At 43.7% G+C, this 21999-nt stretch overlaps 3 non-coding genes across 3 annotated transcripts; all 3 read left to right on the plus strand.

The window, feature by feature from the left end:
* Positions 1–8223: 8223 nt before the first annotated feature.
* On the plus strand, positions 8224–8296 carry trnak-uuu (transfer RNA lysine (anticodon UUU)). The gene has a single exon. It is a non-coding gene; the product is annotated as a tRNA-Lys (tRNA).
* A 9570-nt stretch (positions 8297–17866) lies between these two features.
* On the plus strand, positions 17867–17938 carry trnaq-cug (transfer RNA glutamine (anticodon CUG)). The gene has a single exon. It is a non-coding gene; the product is annotated as a tRNA-Gln (tRNA).
* Positions 17939–21927: 3989 nt separating this feature from the next.
* On the plus strand, positions 21928–21999 carry trnaq-uug (transfer RNA glutamine (anticodon UUG)). Its single transcript has one exon. It is a non-coding gene; the product is annotated as a tRNA-Gln (tRNA).

Raw genomic sequence — 21999 nt, forward strand, 5'->3', positions numbered from 1 at the left:
TGAGAATTTGTAGTTCAGGGAATGTTATCAGAATCTACATAAATCCAGGACCTGACGCTCACCTGTGTCCCTGACCAATCAGCTTACACCAGATTTCAGGTGAGTTCAATAATCACAGTGATCAACCACCTGATCACATTACACTGATCAATCAAGCGGCTTCTCTACTCAGCACTATCAGAGGCTGCAGCCAGAGGCAGGTCGTACCTGTCCAGTTGTGCAGGGGTCAGACGAGTCACACGAGTCAGTGATGACCAGGAAAGAGAGTGACATTACAGAATTCTCCATCTTTACTGATCTGCCACAGGCCAGTGCTGTAGCTCTCAGTCTGCCCTGATGGTGGCAGTGTGTAGATAGAGAGGACTTCATAAATGATACACTATTACCTAACTATTCTAATAATCACACATTAACACGGAAACAGCACATGGACACCGGCAGGCAAGGTTACCTGTGGCTGAGGTTTTAGAGCGGGATCAGGGGGGAGTGGCTTAGTGGGAGGAGCAGGTCTGTCATGAACCTGACAGGAGAGAAAACAGGAAGCAGAGACAGAGTGACAGAGCTGCACAGAGGTCAAAGGTCAAACAGGCAAGGTTGCCTGTAGCATGTGATCCAATCACAGCTGTGCCATGTGATGTGGTCACCTCACACGCTAATCCCAGGTGTGAACAGTCACTGACTCTACATGGACCCCAGACCAGGACCTGCAAGTCCAGCTGTACCTGGGAGGATGAAGAGGAAGATGACAAGCAGAGCAACATGGACAGGATCCGACTCTGAACACAGAGAGAGAGAAGGTGACGGGTTAGTCACAGTCCGTCAGGAGGTCAGAGTGTGCGTGTGTCTGTGTGTCAGTGAGTGTGTGTGTGTCAGTGAGCAGTCAGCGTGTGCGTGTGTCTGCAGTCAGACTGCAGTCAGTGTGTGTGTGTGCAGTCAGTGTGTGTGTGTGTGTGTCTGCAGTCAGAGTGCAGTCAGTGTGTGTGTGTGTGTGCAGTCAGAGAGCAGTCAGAGAGTGTGTGTGTGTGTGTGCGCAGTGTGGAATTATATAAGGTTACCTATGCACTGACATGATACAGAGCACATATTTACCTGTATGTATGCTTTCACTCAGAGAAAAAGGGAGGTTTTCACACTCTTTCACACAAACACATCCTCCGTTACAGGGAGTTCGGGAGGATGTTATCATTCCTGGAACCCTTTTGATGCGGTGAAGGCGAAGCACTGGGAGGCATCGGACGTAAGATAAATCATCCAACATAGGAGGGATACAGAGCGTTTCACAGTCATAAATATGTTAGACCAATTATTATAATTGGTAGGTGGGAATAACAGGGCAACATGTCCCAATATGGTAATACCAACGAAGGTCTTGAAAAACTGTTGATCTATTATGCAAATAGATTATGCAAATGTACCTCCACGAGCCTGTGTCCAGGGAGGGGCAGAACACTTATGGAGGGGAGTGAAGCAGACTGAAAGGCCTGTGTTCACTGTGTTCTCCCTTTGCAAAGGCGAAACTACAAACCCAGGGTATTGTCTTTCACTCAATGTTCTGAATACAGAAGACGGAGTCTGACAATCCGGGGTGACCAGTGAAGGTCACGACAGCAGTCAGAGTGTGTGTGTGCGCAGTCAGAGTGTGTGTGTGCGCAGTCAGAGTGTGTGTACGCGCGTGTGCAGTCGGAGTGTGCGCGCGTGCGTGTCTGCAGTCGGAGAGCAGTCAGAGTGTGTGTGTGTGTGTGCGCAGTCAGAGTGTGTGTGTAGTCAGAGTGTGTGTGTAGTCAGAGTGTGTGTGTGTGTGTGTGTGCAGTCAGAGTGTATGTGTGCGTCTGCAGTCAGAGAGCAGTCAGAGTGTGTGCGTGCAGACGGAGTGCAGTCAGTGTGTGTGTGTGCGTGCAGTCGGGAGTGCAGTCAGTGTGTGTGTGTGCAGTCAGGAGTGCAGTCAGTGTGTGTGTGCAGTCAGGAGTGCAGTCAGTGTGTGTGTGCAGTCGGAGTGCAGTCAGAGTGTGTGTGTGTGTGTGCAGTCAGAGTGTGTGTGTGTAGTCAGAGTGTGTGTGTGTGTGTGCAGTCAGAGTGTGTGTGTGTAGTCAGAGTGTGTGTGTGTGTGTGTGCAGTCAGAGTGTATGTGTGCGTCTGCAGTCAGAGAGCAGTCAGAGTGTGTGTGTGCAGTCGGAGTGCAGTCAGTGTGTGTGTGCGTGCATTCGGGAGTGTGTGTGTGCAGTCAGAGAGCAGTCAGGAGTGCGTGCGTGCGTGTGTGTGCGAGCAGTCGGAGTGTGCGCGTGTGCGTGTCTGCAGTCAGAGTGTGCGCGTGTGCGTGTCTGCAGTCAGAGTGTGCGCGTGTGCGTGTCTGCAGTCAGAGAGCAGACAGAGTGTAGCTGTGTCTCATTTCAGGGTCTGCATCCTTCGGAGTGCGCATTTTAAGGCCGCTTACGTCACAAAGCTGCGTGAAGGCTGTCCCAATTCGCCAAAAGTCGAAGGGTCCTTCAAATGCATCCTCCAAATGCGTCCTCCTTTTGCCTGAATTTGGAGGACGCATCGCTACCATCCTTCGTGGCCTTAAATATCCCACAATGCTTTGCGGGTCTACTTTTTGTCCAATAGTACAATGACGGACCAAGCGAGCGGCACCGGCAGGAGTGCCGAATTCACATTTAAATGTAAGTACAGAGCAGTAGTTTGAGAGTTTTAAAATGCTAGTAGTGACAGCGGCATTAAAAAATGAGTTTTATATTTACAAACATGACGTCCTGTTGATACGAGGCGCTGTAAACTAAACGCTTTGATTGAATGTTGTTTCTTGTTGTTTACTGTAGTATAGTATAAAGTATAGTTCACGTGAGGAGCAATATTATGGTTATTATATCAAACGGTCATTCTGCCTGTTGTCATTTTGTTGTAGGAGGAGCAGAGAGAAACAGAAGAAACCTGACAACTGATAACGGAGGACGTGAGGCTGGAGAGGGAAGGAGAGAGAGAGAGAGACAGGGAGGGAGAGGGAGAGAGAGAGAGGGAGGGAGAGAGAGGGAGGGAGAGCAGAGAAAGAACGGACAGACCTCAGCTCATACAGAGGATGGTGGACAGCAGTGATTTTATGTTCTGTGTTATTTAAATGTTACTTATTAAATTGTGTATTAAATCGTTCTTGTCTCTGTGTTCTTAAACTCTTCTAACCTTGTTACATTGTGTGTTTCATCACCTATTTATAATTTAAGTAAACTTTTGAACAACTTCTCAGTGACCACAGTAAATCATTTATTGTTCTGTTATGTACAATATTTACAAAGACACAGTTTGAACATTTCTAACTATTTACCAGGGGGCATTATGAAAATGTACAGTTTATTATTTATAAAAGATCATGAGAAAATACTATTCACAAAGAACATATATATAAATGTTTGGCTGAGCAGGAGTCCTTGGTGCTGCTGGACTGGATGATGCCACGGTGAAGACCTTGGAGTCCTCTGGCTGTGAGTGGGACATCATCTGGGGGAGGGGGGTGCCTGTCTCCTCTGAACCACATCGTCCATCAGGGTTTGCAGAGCTGACGATCGGCGGCTGCCATGTTACTAAAGATGTTTTTAAAAAGGGCAAAAATAAAAATAATAACTTCCACAGAGCGGCTTCCAAAGCAGCTTAAAATATGAAAAGCTATAAAATATGTATCCTCACCCTCCAAAGGTGATGATGGTCAGTACACCTCCTCCAGGACAGACAGCTGGTCCTGCAGGGAGCCCCACTCTCCTCCACCCAGCAGTAATTCTCTGGTGCAGTGACAGACCTGATGCTTAATGACACATTAAAGCAGTGCTTTCAGGGTTATTTGCAGGGTTCTTACACATTTAGCTATTTATTTAAAGTATTAAAATTACAAACAGACCCTGTATCAAGTCTTACAATTGAATCAAATATAAATTACATTTAATCATATTTGTCTATCTACTGGTTATATATCTAGCGTTTGCTCAGTAACTGGTATATTAATTATGATCAATAATATGGTTAAACAGCAGCTTACCGTCACCCTCCCCACTGCGCTCTCCCAGCCTGAAGAAAATGAGCCGTCACAGGTTTTGCTGCCGCTGGAGCCGCCTCTCCTCTTCCTCCAACAACAAATAAATATATTAAAATATTCCAAATTTCTAAATCCACACTGTTGTCCCGCTTGTTGTCTAGTCCGTGTTGTGTCGCTGTCGCTGCTTTTGTTTTTCCCGGGGCAAAATTTATGACGTCGCGCCACAATCACGAAGTGCTTTGAAGGCCAGACCGTCCCATTTACCAACGGTGGAGGATCCTCCGGAGGATCCTCAGGAGGACGCGGCCTCCTGAGACTGCGTAGGCTGCGTCCTCCGAAGGATGCAGACCCTGAAATGAGACACAGCTTGTGTGTGTGTGCAGTCAGAGTGTGTGTGTGTGTGTGTGTGTGTGTGCAGTCAGAATAGTATTTTTTTTACAATCAGGCATCTCTGCCACTCCCTACGTATTGATAATAATGCCGCACAAACTTAATCACAGTACTCATTTTGAATGTATACAAGACCTGAAAGAATACAAAGCTCAATCTGGTACTCACACTCAAAACTACACTGAATCTCTGAAACACATGCTTATCTAAAGACACCAACCTCTCCTTCTTAATTATTATTAATTAATATTATGATTCATTTTCTTCTTTTTAATGCGAAAGAAGAAAAGAATTCTAAGAAGAAGAAAAGAAGAAAACAAATCTGTCAGGGCACGGTTACATTTCCATTCAAACAATATAAAAAGCACTACTGTTTCCATTACAGCTGAAGGTTTACAAACCATGTACAGAATCATTGTATCATTTAAAATAACACAACATAACAGTTGTGGCTGTGTTAGTAACTTACTTTGTAGATGACTGGCTCAGAAAATACTGGGGTATCAACACACAGTATCTGTGAAGAGGACACAGAAAATCATCAACACATGCATTGTGTTTACTGTCAGTTGTTGTATATGCTGCTAACACAACCCAATGACTCCATGGGTATTAATAAAGTTCATGTGAACGCACGACACTTTGATCATGTTCAATTTCAAATGACATAAACCAAACAGGCTCTCACACACAAGGAGTTCAGCAGCTCTGGTGCTTTAACACATCTTCATTAAAGTGAACAGCCATGAAGAAAGGCCTCCATGTTCAGTGAAAGGCACTACAAACAGGTTTTATCCTGCTGACTGAGCTACATGCTGTCACTCATTTTGACATCCTACTCGCTATCTCTGGGCTCACAAACGGGAAGTTCTTAGATGACACTTTCTATGTCTCAGAGAAAACTCCTACCTGCTCTCGTACTATAGAGTTCCTTCTGTTGAATGTGTCACTGTTTGTTTAGCATGTTCCTCCTGATGTTAGCTGTATGACTGCTGCAGCGACCGCTTGTTTTCTTTTAACGGCAGCCGGACACGGATGCGGCAGAGTGTTGTTGGACAGCAGCAGAAGACGCAGCTTAGACCCAGATTAATTAGTCACAGGTTCACTTGCTTCGATTTTCGCATCAATTGATCTAGACGCAAAGGCGTGAAATCAAATATTTGTAAAACTGTTTTATTAATATTTACAAATACACAAATACAGACATAAGACTTCTTACCATAATGTGTTTTTGAGATTGGAGGTTGAATCCTTGTAAGCCGATGTTACCCCACATGGTAAACAGAGTTTGCTCCATCAGCACGCTGTCTCCTTTCCTCCCTGTGGACGTGAACAGCTCCTCCAAGTGTGGCCGAGGAACATGAAGTCATTGCAGCAGCATCAAAACAAGGCCCTGAGCAGCATAACAACAGATAAAGTAAAAATAAAGACGATACAGAACAACCATTAGATATGCAGATATACATGTAAGTCTGTTCCGGTTGGCCAGCAGGTGGCGCAGAGGCACGGTTGGTTTGGTTGGAGTGACAGCTCACATGCTGCACTTTTCTTCAGTGACACCGTAGTTGCTGAGAGAAGTTTGTGCAGGGCGCCATATTGCTTTCAGAAGTTTGATTCCTCTGAAAGGTAAGCAGCACTTTATGATGTGGTTTATTTCATGTGAAGGTAGTGATTGTGCATGGCTCCTTGGGAGCTCACTGTAAAAATGGATATTTATGAGGCTGAGTTCTGTTTCTGACAATTAAATTATTTGGTAGTTAACCCTTCATTGTAAGCATACCTATAAGTATGTGTAGTCATATCAGTGTTAATTTTGGCAGCAATTTTTGATTTAGTTTTTATTTAGTCTTGTGACTAAAATGTCATTTGATTTTAGTCACATTTTAGTCATCAACATTTTTTAACTTTTAGTCTTATTATATTATATTATATTATATATTATATATATATATTATATTATCTTATTATAGTTATTTTTTAACGACTAAAAATCGACTAAAATTCTATGATATAGGCTATTTGTCATGAAATTAGTTTGACTGTGCAATAAAAACAGGCACAGCTTTAACTTGTGTTATTTGAAACAAACATCTCTTTATTTAATTGCCGTTACCTTTTCACAAAAGAACAAAAGCACCAGTGAACAGTGAGCTGCTCTCCCTGAACGTTCATACACTGTTCAGTCATGACCTTCTTCATGAACAGGCTCTCTCATATTCTAATAGGCTCACCCTTAACCCATCTGCAAACACGTGTTGCCAACAGCCAATAGAAAGGAGACACAACACAAAAACTAATCAAGTTTACTAACATGAATACAAACAACAAACCTAAAATAACATCCCTGAAGCACATACACCCAACACTAACCAGGTCTAAATGCATTCACTAGTTAACTAGTGCAACGTTTTGCCTTACTAGTGCGAGAAATAAAATATTTAATATCAAGAAATGAACTGAACTGGCTTTCCATACAACACTGTCATGAGGTCCACATTGTCCTGTAATGGAATCCAGAGTCTGAGAGTGTATGACTGGCAACAAATAACAATTTCACTTTGTAGATTAAAGCAACATGTGCTGACACCAGAATCAGTCCTGTCAGCTGATATGAACAGGACTTCCTCCTCCTCCTCCTCAGGTTCAGACAATATGAAGTCCTCTATAAAAACACATACATTCATTAAGTATGTGTTCTTTATGTGTATAGGACCACTGTCCTCTGTGGACTAGCAGATGTGAGCATGTGAGGAACTGGAACCACTTCTTCATCTGAACCATGGGGATGCCAATTTATAACACCTGAAACCACCTCCACTGTCTGCACACACAGGAAGTTCACCCTTAAAGAAGCATTCAGCGAATTTCTTATATGTTTGAATGTAGCCAATCAATGCTCTCTGTTTCAGTTAACCTGTCTGCACAGAATTAAGCTGGATCCATACTCCGCGAGACAAAGACATTTTTCCCCCCTGCAGACGTTACGCCCACAAAATGACGTCATTTTTTGTCTCTGACCGCCCGCTGATCCGCACTCCTGTGCACAGGGTCCGGGCCGAACTTTGTCTTTCAAGGCTGTGCGGCAACCATGCTGTGATTGGTCGGAATTTATTGTGGGCGTGATGAAAGTGGAGAAGCGCAAGAGCCTCTCCAGGTATATAGGTAGGTGTATAAACAGCACTGATTCAACAGATTTAGATAAGACCATACTGGTTTGCATGATGAGCAATAAAAGAAAGAAAGAAAGGCAAGTCAGGGTGATTTGTCACCAATAACTCCAGACAGCCGTTCACACATACCAGATGGTGACTGTTATTACCATTCTATATACTCCTACATACCCGGGCATAACAGGCTCGTTAACAATGTCTGTATATCTTTGCTATTGTTACTAATGTCGCATCTTCACAGCTCATCACCGGACAGTTTGAAGTATCGCAGGCACATTGGAACACAGTAGATGTGCAAATGTGGTCATAAAGGCACAAACACTGAATCTTTGCTATTGTTACTTTTAATGTCGCATCTTCACAACTCATCGCCGGACATCTCACGCTGTTGCAGGTACCCTCTCTGTATAATGCCCTCTTGCCATGGCACAAGTCCTTGTGGTGTGTTAAAAAACTCAGTAAAGTCTTTCCTTATAGTTTAGTGGGCGGGCCGTATGAGGAGTTCTGCACACACGCGTCTCGCGGAGTATGGTACCTCAGTGCGGAAAAGACCTTTTTTTTGTATCTCTTACCACCCGTGGAGCGCGTTCTCCGCTCTTTGTCTCGCGGAGTATGGATCCAGCTTTACTCCCTTAAATGACATGTAGAGCCCAGATAGCTCAGTCGGTAGAGCATCAGACTTTTAATCTGAGGGTCCAGGGTTCAAGTCCCTGTTTGGGTGGCAAGCTTTGTACTCTTGTTACACCACATTCAGATGTTAACCTAAAAGTTAACCCTAAAAGAAAAAAAAAATCACCTAAAAAGACAATAATAATGTGCATTATGCATGTTCTTGGTGTCTAGGAACATCCAGGGACCTCAGAGAATGCATTTCCAGTGTTTAAAATATTGTGTCTATTAGTATGCCTGAGTGAATTACAATAAACTAAATCAGTGGTCCCCAACCACCGGGCCGGGGACCGGTACCGGTCCGTGGGTCATTTGGTACCGGGCCGCACAGAACGACTGAGCAAAACATATATTATTCATTATCTGAGTCTGAAAGCTGTTTCATTTATAAATCGATCAGATTCATCCGCCTGTGCCTTTAAGCACCTGCCCAGACGCTTGTCTCGGTCACGGGATACGGCCCCAAAATTAAGCCCACAAGCAGCAAAAATGAATAAAATACAAACGTCTTTGGAGAGCTTCTTCGGAAAGGGGAAAGGCCTAACGAGGAGACAGAAGAAGAGGAGCCTACCCCTTCAAAGAAAAAGAAACCTGCATTTAAAAGACTATATCAGGAGTCCTATTTAAAATACGGATTTATTGCAACAGGTGATTCTCACACACCAAGTCCGCTCTGAGTGATATGTGGCGACAGACTCGCAAATGAGGCAACGAAGCCTTCAAAACTGCGAGACCGAGCACCCTGCATTAAAAGACAAGCCATGGAAGAAAACATGAACAAGAACGACTGAAGCAATTAATGACGGCCAAAACAAAATTACGGAGTGGACTGGACATAAGAAACACACTTCGGGTGTCATTGTCTCCCATTATCCCTAGATGGGACCGCCTCATTGCTGAGAAAGCTCAAAGGCTCCCACTAATTAAGCATAAGAGTACGAGTCTGTTTATGCACTTTGTTTTTTTTTTTTTTTTTTTTTTTCTGTGCCGGTCCGTGAAAGTATTGTTTTACATGATACCGGTCCGTGGTGCAAAAAAGGTTGGGGACCGCTGAACTAAATGAGAAATGTAACATTTCTATCCTCGCCTGAGTTTTTTTTCCTGTTTGACAGAAGAAAACAGTATGCTAACAATGATTCTATGTACACAGATGCCATTGATCACATTCAGCTATTCCTTGGCTACAAATGTACCAAATTTGATAGAATTTGAACAAAGAGCAAAGTCTTCACAAAGGTTTTAGTAAGGATATCACCAGGCGGACACTCAGTTTGGCACAATTTGGCACCACATTGCCAAATAGGTTACTTATCATTTCCAATGGGAAGTGGCTGAAAAATACAACTTATATCCATTTCACTAGTCTATTGCCATCTACTGGAGCTTTTGGGTATGAATTTTACCTTGTACTTCATCAACTTCTACCATTATGCACAGTGTAAAACAAAAAACATCAAAATGTATAATTTTGTCTCCAAATAGAGCAGTTTTTATTATCATAACTAATAACTAATGTAAAATAATGAAAGTCCAACCAAATATAAAGTAAGAAAAATACAATAACAACAAGGAGAGGTGATGCCTCAGCGTTGAGCCCAGATGGGCCTGGGACCTCGCTGAAGAGGAAAGCCAGGTCCCAGGCCCATCTGGGCTCTTCCCTCTTGTTGGCTATGAAAATAATAACACTTATTTTTATCTGTAATTGCATACATATTGAAATATACACATTATGTAAAAAATATGTAAAGACAGTATTGAATAGGATTGAATCATCCTTCATCTCTGTTCAGCTCTTCCCTTAGGGGTTGCCACAGTGAATCATCACCACTATCCTCTGCATCCTCCTCTCTCACCCCAACTACCACCCTGCTGTATACTATACTGTGTATATGTATCTATATAATAAATCATTTTTATTAGCAACAAATAGTTTACACTTCAAAATAAATGTACACAACTTACTCATAAACTGGGTCCATCTTTTCCAACATTCAACTGGCTGGCAACGGGGTCAAACAAATCCGGAAATCCCTGCCGTTGAAATTCTGCTCCATGCCCCTCTCGACGCAGTAAGAAGAAGAGATAAGCTAGCTAACAACCTAAAAAAAACCTCTGACACTCACTGAAACTCACTGAAATTCACCAAAAGTCACTGAAGCACACTAAAGCAACTACAACCTCCACAAACACCTACGCACACTAGCGTTAGTGTTGTTGCGTCTTTACGCAGGGATTTTATGTCAGCTGGGTATTGTAGTCCATTAGATTTTTTATACCATTCAATTCAGTAGCTTGTCCTCTTTCATTGGACTACAAACATGGCCGTATCAGAATTTGAAGTAATAGTGCCTGCACGTTTTCAGCCCTTCAGCGGCCCATCGGGTTTAACCACTGCAGTACTGTTAACCTGCTAGCATCTTTGCTTATCTAAACACAGTTTTCATTTCTGTCCAATGCGAGACAATTACCAACCCCTATAAAGGAGAGGTTCTGCTTCTCAGTTCAATTCAATTCAGTTTTATTTATATAGCGCATATTACAATCAGACATTGTCTCAAAGCGCTCAGGAGGGTCACACCCTAATACAAGACCACTTCCTGTTATGCAACAAATACACTTTATGATTCAATGTTGAGCTAATGCCACAGCCACAAAGTCAATCAAGGATTGTTTTTTGAAGACGTTTCGCCACTTCCCCAAGTGGCTTCTTCAGTTCTGCTACTTTTCTGGTTGGGAATCCGAGTTTTATGTGTTCAGGACCTCTGTGGGTGGATCTTGCAGGAGCTCACATGACTACGATCCCTATAGTTCAGGGTTCGGCAACCCAAAATGTTGAAAGAGCCATATTGGACCAAAGAAACAAAAAACAAATATGTCTGGAGCCGCAAAAAATTAAAAGCCTTATATAAGCCTTATAATAAAGGCAACACATGCTGTATGTATCTATATTAGCTATATTAGCCTGCTATCAAAATGACTAAGTTGGCTACAAATACATAATGAACCTTCATGATTAAATGTTTATTTTCCCTGCAGCACATTGTTGTGACCTAATCTGGTCACCCCGGATTCCCAGACTCCGTCCCCGATGCACAGAACATTGAATGAAAACCAGTACTGATCAGTTTCAGTTTCGCCTTTATAAAGGGAGAATGCACAGCTCAATACAGACCCCTCGATCTGCTCCTGCAGCTGACCATTTGCATTCTGTCCGTCCCATGCATTAGGCTCGTTTTATTAATCTGACAACAAGGTGTGGTTACATTTACATAGAAAGGCATAAAAGGTAATGTTTTTCAGTGAAACATGCATATTCAATAATCACAAGGTGGAGGGCGTATACGAAACTAAAAGACATTGAAGCTCTCCCACTCACATCTTTGATGTGAGTGTGTGTGTGTATTTCACAGATCCTCCTGCTACACGACCTTGAGTATATCTTATCTCTTTGGCAAGCTTGTGTTTTCATCTTTGGGTCCACTAGGGGTTTGCAGTTCGAATATCTAAACACACCATTAAACATCAGAATGCTAACAAACCATTAAACATCAGAATGCTTTATGGCCTCAGCCAGAGGTCTGGATCATACACTTTTACCATATATGCAGACAGACATATATTTTGACCAAGTTTGACCATATATTTCCACACTACCTGTCTGGAAGTACTGTGGCCACCGCAGCGTAGCATGTAGCCGCTTCTGCTCGGCCAGTCGTTGCCAGGTGAAGTCGTACCGATAACCACTCTTGTCTCACATCTTTCTGCATCAAGACATTTTCTGGTTGTGGCTTTTCCGACTCACTGGTAATTTCTCTGCCATATTGCGCCGTATTCGGTGTTTTCACCAGTTGAGTCTCGCTGTAACTCAGCACTGACGCTCATTACTTCTCTGGTCCGCGGTTTGAGGAGCCGCGGACACTTCAAGCTCTCTCTCCGTGGATGCAGCGGGCCAGCTGGATGTCTTTGGGCGTGATGGTGAGCCTCTTGGCGTGGATGGCGCACAGGTTGGTGTCCTCGAACAGGCCGACCAGGTGCTGGCCTCCTGCAGAGCCATGACAGCGGAGCTCTGGAAGTAGTCAGCTCCATGTTTGATTATTCTAGATGCTTTAAGGCTGTGAACCCCTCACTGCACACTTTAAACTCCGTTCTCATCATCTTCTTCTTTCCTGCTAAATAAATAATGGCCCTGTGGTCTGGTGGTGTCGGTTCACCTTGGACAGCGATGGACAGGAGGACAGGAAGGTCCGGCTGCTCTCAGCTGGGACCTGTGTGTGTCTGGGTGCACACACACCTGCAGTCTGCCCACAGTTACTGACGTAGCCACTCCGTCACACCCCAGCTGACACATGACCGCACCAGGTGGCTGCTGCTATGACAGATGGTGGTTGTCAGTATTCCTCGTTAGTATAGTGGATAGTATCTCCGCCTGTCACGCGGAAGACTGGGGTTTGATTCCCCGACGGGGAGAAAGACTTTTACCAGCAGATAGGATGATACTGACCCTGTACATTGCTGCTGCAATAGAAAACATTTCCCAGTTTGGGATAAATAAAGTATTTGTTCTGTTCTGTTCTGTTCGTCTTGTGTCTTGTGAGCTTTAGATTATATTATTTCTTGGGCTCTGTGCTCTAAGTGTCTTAAAAATATGTGATTTCCTTTATTTACAGTGGTGCATGTCATGTGACTTTACTTATGCAACATGTATGATAATGTTCTGTCTCCTCTCATTTCCAGACTGTCTGGAGGACACACAGAGTGGACATGGGTCACAGAGTGCTGCTGCTGTTTGTGTCTCTGCAGCATGGGCAGCTGCTCCTGCTCCACTCGTCACCGGCTGATTGTTCACACCTGTGATCAGTCATCAGCCAATCCTGCTGCAGCTTCCATCTAGTATATGTGTCCAATGGAAGCTGAGCAACATGTCAGCTACACACATAGAAACACTACACATAGTTTGTCATATAAATAACATGGATTGAATCATGTTGTACAGTCAATGGAAACAAAAAGCACTGAGAGTGGTGCTGGTAGTGCAGCAGTGGATGGAGGCTGAAGTGCTGCCACCTAGTGTCAATATTTGGTATTAACTCTGACTACATATTCCACCTTTAACTCTCTGCCATATATACTGTGCCATGTGTGAAGTGATAATAAAATGTGAATGTGAATTTATTGTAAAGAACTTTACTTGTTATCCCTGTTATAAGTGAGCAGTGTGTGTGTGTGTGTTTGATGGAGTGTGTAATGTCTGCTCAGTGTTACTGATGCTGCTGTGTGTGATCTGAAAACTGAAGAATCAGAGGTCAGACAGTCGGATCCTCCTCTGTGACACCTTTAACATCATATCAGAAATCTCTGTCTGCTTCTGGTACATGCAGCTGATCACCAGCAGGGGGCTCACTGCTTTGCTGTCACTCGGGGCCTGTTCTGTCTGCCACTGGGATATGATGAGGTGAACTTCAGAGTTTGAATAGATTTCATTTGTCATGTGTTTATGATCATTTTATGAATCAGTTCAAATAAAGGAGACTCACTGAAGTCACAGTTTCTGTGTGTCTCAGAAAGTGTGACAAATTGGGGAGGACAAACACAACTTTAACCGTTTGACCATTTTATTGAAGAAAGAACAGTAGTTGTATACCAACAATTGACAAACAAGGAAATGTGCAAACAAAATACACCGCCATGCCTGCAGCAGGCTGGAGAGAGAGCAGCCCTCCTAGTAGGCCAGACGGGGAGAGAGAGAGTGAAGCAAACAGACTGGGAACTCTTAAACCATCTCCAGCTCGTCAGCACAGGAGAGCTGCATAAGCTCAGGATCAGCTCCACCCAGCAACCTCCTGCACACACAGGGGAGAGACAGCAGCAACAACACAACTCTCCCTGAGAGGCCAACACAGGGCCACAATATAGACACTGACACACACTAACACACAGACACACACACACAATACACTGCTTCAGACACACACACACTGCCTGCTTCAACTGTGTCTTCCTGTGCGTCAGTGCAACAGGCTGTTGGGCCTTTGCAGGATCCTGCAGGGTCGACCCCGAAGTTCAGACCCACAGTTCATAGCAGGACTGAGCTGGATGCAGTCACAGCTCCTCACTGTGTGCAGCAGCTGGACTGAGCTGAACACTGGACTCAGACAGATTCAACATCCACACGTCAGTCACTGGAAGCCTTCAGAATGCTTCTCTCCTCACTCAGCTTCCAGTCCAGATCCAATACCTTACTGCAGGTAGTGACGGACCTGTCAGCTGTGTGTTAGAAATGCATGAATAAACAGCAGCTTCATGTTGATGCAGGACGTATGAGGGCGGAACACTGATGAGATGAAAAGATTCAGAGGAAAAGGCAGAAAGAGCAGAGCTGATAAGTCACATGACTGATGCACTGACACTCTCTAGTCAGCTCCAAAACACCACTCAGATCCATCCATCATTCCAGAGCAGCTCTCAAAGGTGATCTGGAATGACAGCTGACAGCAGAGAGAGGAAAGCTTTAAATGTACTGCTACAACCTGATTGGCTGCATGAGCAGCGAGGCAGCGACTGATTGGTGGAGGAGCTGACTAGAGAGAGTGTCAGTGCATCAGTCATGTGACTTATCAGCTCTGCTCTTTCTGCCTTTTCCTCTGACTGCTGTCCGGATAAAGACCTGAGGAAGACTGTTTGGAGGACACACAGAGTGGACATGGGTCACAGAGCGCTGCTGCTGTTTGTGTCTCTCTGGAGCTCCGGTAGGACTCTGCTTCCATGACGATGTCTTTATAAGAGCTGGGAGAAGAGTGTGTGTGTGTTTATATTTGTTTTCTTCACTGACAATCTTATTATGGATAATGCTACTAAGGATCACAGTGGAATTAGTCTGATTGTTTTTAAAGTTGTTATTATAGCAGTTTATGTTCACTGTGTATGCAAGTCCACACTGGATGTTCCTTTTTTAGGGTTAACATTTATGGAGCCCCGAAAGGGACATTTGCAATTTATTTATTTATATTTCATGCTGTATTTACTTCATCCCTAATATGCAAATCTCCTCTTAAGATACAAATCATAAAGTACACAGTCCTTCTCTGGATAACTATAAACTTCACTACATCCAGTGGTTAAACAGACTGAGCCCTGTTGTTGCTGCTGTCAGCTACAAGGAGACATAAACACACCGTGAACTGAATCAATATGAATTAAAATGGAGGAAACCTTTATTTGACCCACAATGCAGAAATTAAATCAATACATGTAACATTCAATGAAAACATGTGGCAATAAATGAATGACTAATATGCCACCATATGAACGATCTGGCACCGCCTGGCTGCGGCTCCAAGCAGATGAAGGGAGGTTGGTGAGAGGTGATGAGGTGATGAGGTGATGATCTGTTGCCAGAGACAGGTTGATGTGGCCACACCTGTCCAGTTAGGATCAACACTGATTGTGGATCAGTTTCAGCTGCTGTTGTGCAAATGGAACAGACAACAGGTGGAAATGAGAGGCAGTTATCAAGACAGCCCTATAAAGGAGAGGTTCTGCTTCTCAGGAGGGACACACCCTAATACAAGACCACTTCCTGTTATGCAACAAATACACTTTATGATTCAATGTTGAGCTAATGCCACAGCCACCGAAAGACATTTCTCCAGCTGCTAGACAGCAAGCCTTATCTAGATATGGAGGACAGTCTCCTCATGGAGGACAGTCTCCTCATGGAGGACAGTCTCCTCATGGAGGACAGTCTCCTCATGGAGGACAGTGATATGCAAAGTGTTCAATCTTTGTTGACACAGAAGAAATCTTTGTTCATATCTTTACCAATGTCAAACTAAGAAGAACATGTGCTTTGTGTTGTTCTTCAACTGACTGACACATGAAAAATAAGAGGTCACACATGGCTCGTTGGTCTAGGGGTATGATTCTCGCTTAGGGTGCGAGAGGTCCCGGGTTCAAATCCTGGACGAGCCCTGATGTTTAACTGTATTCCATTGGAGACCAACTCCTTGTTGTTGACTCTTTTCAGTTCCTCTCTAACTACCACACAGCTTTACAAAGCTAACAAAGTTCTATTCAGACTCATCCCAATCCAGAGCAGTTGTTCCACAGTAACACCTGCAGGAGGACGTCATCACCCAGTATGTGACCTGCACTGTGAGCTGTAAGGTCTTATACAGACAGGTGTGTGTCTGTCCTCATCAAGTCCAATCAGTATCATCAAAGACAGCTGGACTCAGATGAAGGTTAGAACCATCTGAAGGACGATCAGAAGAAATGGACGCACCTGAGTTCAATATATGAGAGTCACAGCAAAGGCTCTGATACTTAGGACCATGTCATATTTCACTTTGTCTTTTTAATACATCTGCAAACATGTCAACAACTCTGTGTGTTTCTGTCAGTATGGGGAGCTGTGTGGACATTAATGAGGAAAAATGAACTTCAATGATTTTAGCAAATGGCTGCAATATAACAAAGTGAAACATTTAAGGGGGTCTGAATACTTCCTGCACCCACTGTACACATAACAAATGAATGTGACTGAAACAACAGCTCTGTGTGTAATATAAATATACAAACTAATGTGATTTGGGTGTATGGGTTAGTTGGTTTTGCCTATTTTGTGTGTAGATTTGTTTAGTAATTTGTGTGTTTGTATATATTGGGTTGTTGTTACTTTCCTCCCCTTTCTGTTTGGTATGGAAGGGGTGGGTAGTTTTTATAAATATGGGAGGAGTGATTTTTCAGCGGGCTTTTCTTTGTGTTTGTGTTGGAGGAGGGGATCCCTGGCTGTCTTTCTTTTGTCTAATTAAATCAAAATTGAGCTCAACATCCTGGTCTGTGGTGCTGGGTTTTTTCTCCAGAGATCTACTCAGTGGCCGCCGTCATCTATTTTGTGTCGAGTTGCAGCTTGCAATCTTAACAACATTAACGAAAAAAATAATTATAGAAAAAATTTATTTACAAAAAACAGGACATGATGTCCACATTTTAGACAGAGAGGAAAGGTGGTTTGAAAGAGGAGTCAAGGAAGCCATCTATGTTAAGCTGGAAAAACCTTCCCTTAACAGAGGTGGAGGCCTCAGACATCATCTTTCTACCACATACAATGCAGTGATTCCATCCATTCCAGGAAGTCTGCACAGACTCACAGCAAGAACAAAGGGACTGTGTTAGACACACCTGGCCCAGTGAGCCAGATCATGACAGAGAATTATGGAAATGTTTATTGTGTTATTGTTTGTGAGTTTCACTAAGACCCACCCACTGAGGTCTGCAACCACATATAAACCATGTTTCCCACCAAACAGTTAGAACTGATGAAGCTGCTTGGATGAGCAGCGAAACGTCTTCAAGAAAACTCTGAAGCAAGGCATCTGGACTTGTAATCTTCTCAAACTGTTTTTACCAAAACCCACTTAGTCTTAAGTTGGAATGTTTATGACACCATCAATTGATGATCCTGTGTGACCTTAAAACACAACACGAATCCACACGTGCAGAACACAATGGATTAGCAGTCCATCGCCTTAACCGCTCAGCCACCTCGTCTGACAGACAGGACTGACCATCTGGACAAGACATGTCTCCGGTCCTCTTCCAAGCAGGTTTCCATCATAGAGGTGGTTCCATGGTGTAATGGTTAGCACTCTGGACTCTGAATCCAGCGATCTGAGTTCAAATCTCAGTGGAACCTATTGTTTGGACAGTAATCCTTTCTACACAGTCTCTCTGAGCGGCACAATTCTTACACTCTGTTATCCAACAGATGCTTCCTTCTTAGAATAGATACAAACATAATCATATGTATGGTCACTGGAGTAAAAGTTTTATCTTTTCCTTGAGTCAGGTCAAAAGGACAAGTCACATATAAGACACATAGGAGGAGCCTTGCTACATCCTCACTGACCATATATGAACTCAAACACTGGTGAACAAGTAGCTTATATCACATCATCAGAAGTCTGTACAGACTATACGGTGGAAAATCCATTAAAATGGTGTGTACCAGCTAAGTAACTACATACATGTGATATGTGTGTCTTGGTCGCTGGTCGGCGCAGATTTACCTGCGAATGAAATGGAAACAAGCAAAGGAGCGCCAACATCAAACTGAAGAGGGGAGCCATGCTCACCCTGAGCACAGTTAGCTCATCAAGCTAGACCAATGAACACAGATGCACTGCTTCCTGAACCAAACTGGGCCAGCTCTCCGCCTTCTCTGTCTGAATGCACTTCTTTATTCATCAGTTTTACTATATCCCTATAGTAAGAACGAGTCTGAACAAAACAAGACTCTGTTTCTGTTTCACAGTGTTCCAGATCTTCAAGGAGTAATAAAGTGATTGTGGACATCAGTATGGAGCGTGAACCTTTTTAAATCCAGATTGTTTTTCTAGAGATACGGCCCGAAGTCTGTTTTTTCTCCCACTGCGTATGCATTTGCCGAACATGCTCGACGTTACTGCGCCTACGCAAAATTGTTTCAGATGATAACAAACATGGTGGCGCCCACACAGCATTGGGCAGGATGGATGGAGGCTATATTTGATGAGCTGAGGCAGCAACACACAGCACAGATTGTGACTGACTTAGATTTTTCCTTTGAAACAGCAACAGCTCCGGGTTCGACATGTTTAGTTTCCGTGTGGAAAGTGTGGAAGTACGATTTCTTACTAGGTGTTTTGGACTTGTGCTGGTAAATGAACTGAGCCCTGGGAGCAGATTACATGCAGGGAGGAGACACAAGCACTTAGCTAAGGCACAAACACATTAAACCTTACTGGGAAGATCTCTGATGTGTCCACATTCCACCAAACAAGCTGCATGTTACATTAACCAGGTCAGTTTAACTTACAGAGATACAGCAGCACTCATAAATCACCATGATGATTGTTTACTGTCTGAAAAAGGCTACATGCTAACACGTGGCTAAATGGGACTACAAACGATGTCATCAAACATCATCAAGCTGTTTGCACTGTAGAAGAAGTCGGAGTGCTTAAACTTTGTGGTGGTGATGTTGTAGTCATGTGACCGTGCTGTAGTTAGCTCAGCATTAGCTCTCCACGTCTTCTGATAGTATTGAGGTTTCAAATCCTGCTGAACAAATCCTGTAAGGACCATACACTTTTTCTGCAATATTAAAAAAAGATCATGGCTGATTGTGCAGGGGCCACATGAGATGCTAACTTTCTAGTTCGATGACAAAAAATAAAAATGAAAAAATATGTCACCTCTGCTGTAAGTGAAATCAACAGTTACTGTCATGGCCACAAGGTGGAGACAAATGTTTCATGCTTTATTGTCAAATCTGCTATATGTGCTGGACATACAGAGAATGGTGGTGTCAGGGAAGGGGGAGAGAGTGGGGCACAGCAGGGAGAGAGTTCAGCTTCCTGACAGCCTGGTGGATGAAGCTGTCCCTCAGTCTGCTGGTCCTGGCCCGGAGGCTGCGCAGTCTCTTTCCTGATGGCAGCAGACTGAAGAAGCGGTGTGAAGGGTGGGTGGGGTCTCCTGTGAGGCAGAGGGCCTTTCGGGTGAGACGGCTGTCGTACAGGTCTTGGAGGGAGGGGAGAGGGACGCCGATGATCCTCTCAGCTGCTCTCACTATGGGATGAAGTGTCTTCCTGCAGGTGGCGGTGCAGGCTCCGTACCACACAGTGATGCAGCTGGACAGGATGCTCTCAACAGCCCCTCTGTAGAAGGTGAACAGGATGGAGGGAGGGGCTCTGGCTCTTTTGAGCTTGCGGAGGAAGTAGAGGCGCTGCTGTGCCTTCTTGGTCAGTGATGCAGTGTTGTTAGTCCAGGAGAGGTCCTCAGTGATGTGCACACCCAGGAACTTGGTGCTGCTCACCTGCTCCACAGCAGCACCGTCGATGGTCAGAGGGGTGTGCTGACTCTGTGCTCTCCTGTAGTCCACAACCATCTCCTTTGTCTTCTCCACATTCAGGCAGAGGCTGTGGTCTCTGCACCACCCGGCCAGAAGGTGCACCTCATTCCTGTAGTATGTTTCATCTCCACCGGAGATGAGACCCACCACAGTTGTGTCGTCCGCAAACTTCACAAAGATGTTGGTGTTGTGTGTTGGCGTGCAGTCATGGGTCAGCAGAGTGAAGAGGAGGGGGCTCAGCACACATCCTTGGGGAGCCCCGGTGTTCATTATGATGGTGCTGGATGTGTTTCTGCCGACCCGCACTGTCTGAGGTCTCCCGGTGAGGAAGTCCAGCAGCCAGTTGCACAGCAAGGAGTTCAGCCCCAGCTGGTCCAGTTTGTTGATGAGCTGCTGTGGGATGATGGTGTTGAATGCTGAGCTGAAGTCTATGAACAGCATTCGAACGTATGAGTCTTTATTTTCCAGGTGGGTGAGAGCTGTGTAGGAGCTATTTTGCTAATGTGTTTATTTTATGTTGAGTAATTGTAATTGTTGGATAATTAATAAATTCATTAATTTAAAATAAATGTTTGGGTTGGCTTTGGGTTTTATTTAGATTGTTGGTTTAAGGTGAATTTGTTATTGATTAGTTTACTTACTATTTAATTTATTACTGTGATTTAGTGTCACTAGGGGGCGCCAAGGTTATATATGTATGCAGGTAGACACTAGTGGACCAGAACACCTGGGTGGGCTAATGGGTTTTTCCTATTAGCCTCCTAAAATGATATCTATTCAGCTACAGATTATATTAATCACTTAATTAATCAATTAATCACTCAGCCATCTGCAAACACATGTTGCCAATAGAAAGGAGACACAACACAAAAAAACTAATGAAGTTTACTAACATGAATACAAACAACAAACCTAAAATAACATTCCTGAAGCACATACACCAAACACTAACCAGGTCTAAATGCATTCACTAGTTAACTAGTGCAACGTTTTGCCTTACTAGTGCGAGAAATAAAATATTTAATATCAAGAAATGTAACAAATGCTCAACTGGCTTTCCATACAACACTGTCATAAGGTCCACATTGTCCTGTAATGGAATCCAGAGTCTGAGAGTGTATGACTTTATAACAAATAACAATTTAACTTTGTAGGTAGACCAGAATCGGTCCTGTCAGCTGATATGACCCCCCCCCCCCCCCACCCATCAGGTTCAGACAATATGTACAAGTCCTCTATAAAAACACATACATTCATTAAGTATGTATTCTTTATGTGTATAGGTACCACTGTACCACTGTCCTCTGTGGACTAGCAGATACAGAAAGAGACTGATACCATCAAGGCCACAGCAACAACTGTAACTGTAATGTGAGGAACTGGAACCACTTCTTCATCTGAACCATGGGGATGCCAATTCATAACACCTGAACCACCTCCACTGTCTGCACACACAGGACGTTCACCCTTAATCAATGTTCTCTGTTTCAGTTAACCTGTCTGCACAGAATTATTCTCTGTAACAACATATATCTGATCTGATTGATTAACTATCATATACATTTAATCTGAGGGTCCAGGGTTCAAGTCCTTGTTTGGGTGGAAAGCTTTGTACTCCTGGCACACTGCTTTCAGATGGTACAATCTTTACTTGTCTAAATTTTCATATCTGTCCAATGAGAGACAATTATCAGAGGAGAGGTTCTGCTTCTCAGGAGGGTCACACCCTAATACAAGACCACTTCCTGTTATGCAACAAATAAACTTTATGATTCAATGACCCATGAGAAGGAGGTTCCATGGTGTAATGGTTAGCACTCTGGACTTTGACTCCAGCGATCTGAGTTCAAATCTCAGTGGAACCT

This window comes from Parambassis ranga, unplaced genomic scaffold (assembly GCF_900634625.1).
Source record: "Parambassis ranga unplaced genomic scaffold, fParRan2.1 scaffold_21_arrow_ctg1, whole genome shotgun sequence".
NCBI classification, from domain to species: domain Eukaryota; kingdom Metazoa; phylum Chordata; class Actinopteri; family Ambassidae; genus Parambassis; species Parambassis ranga.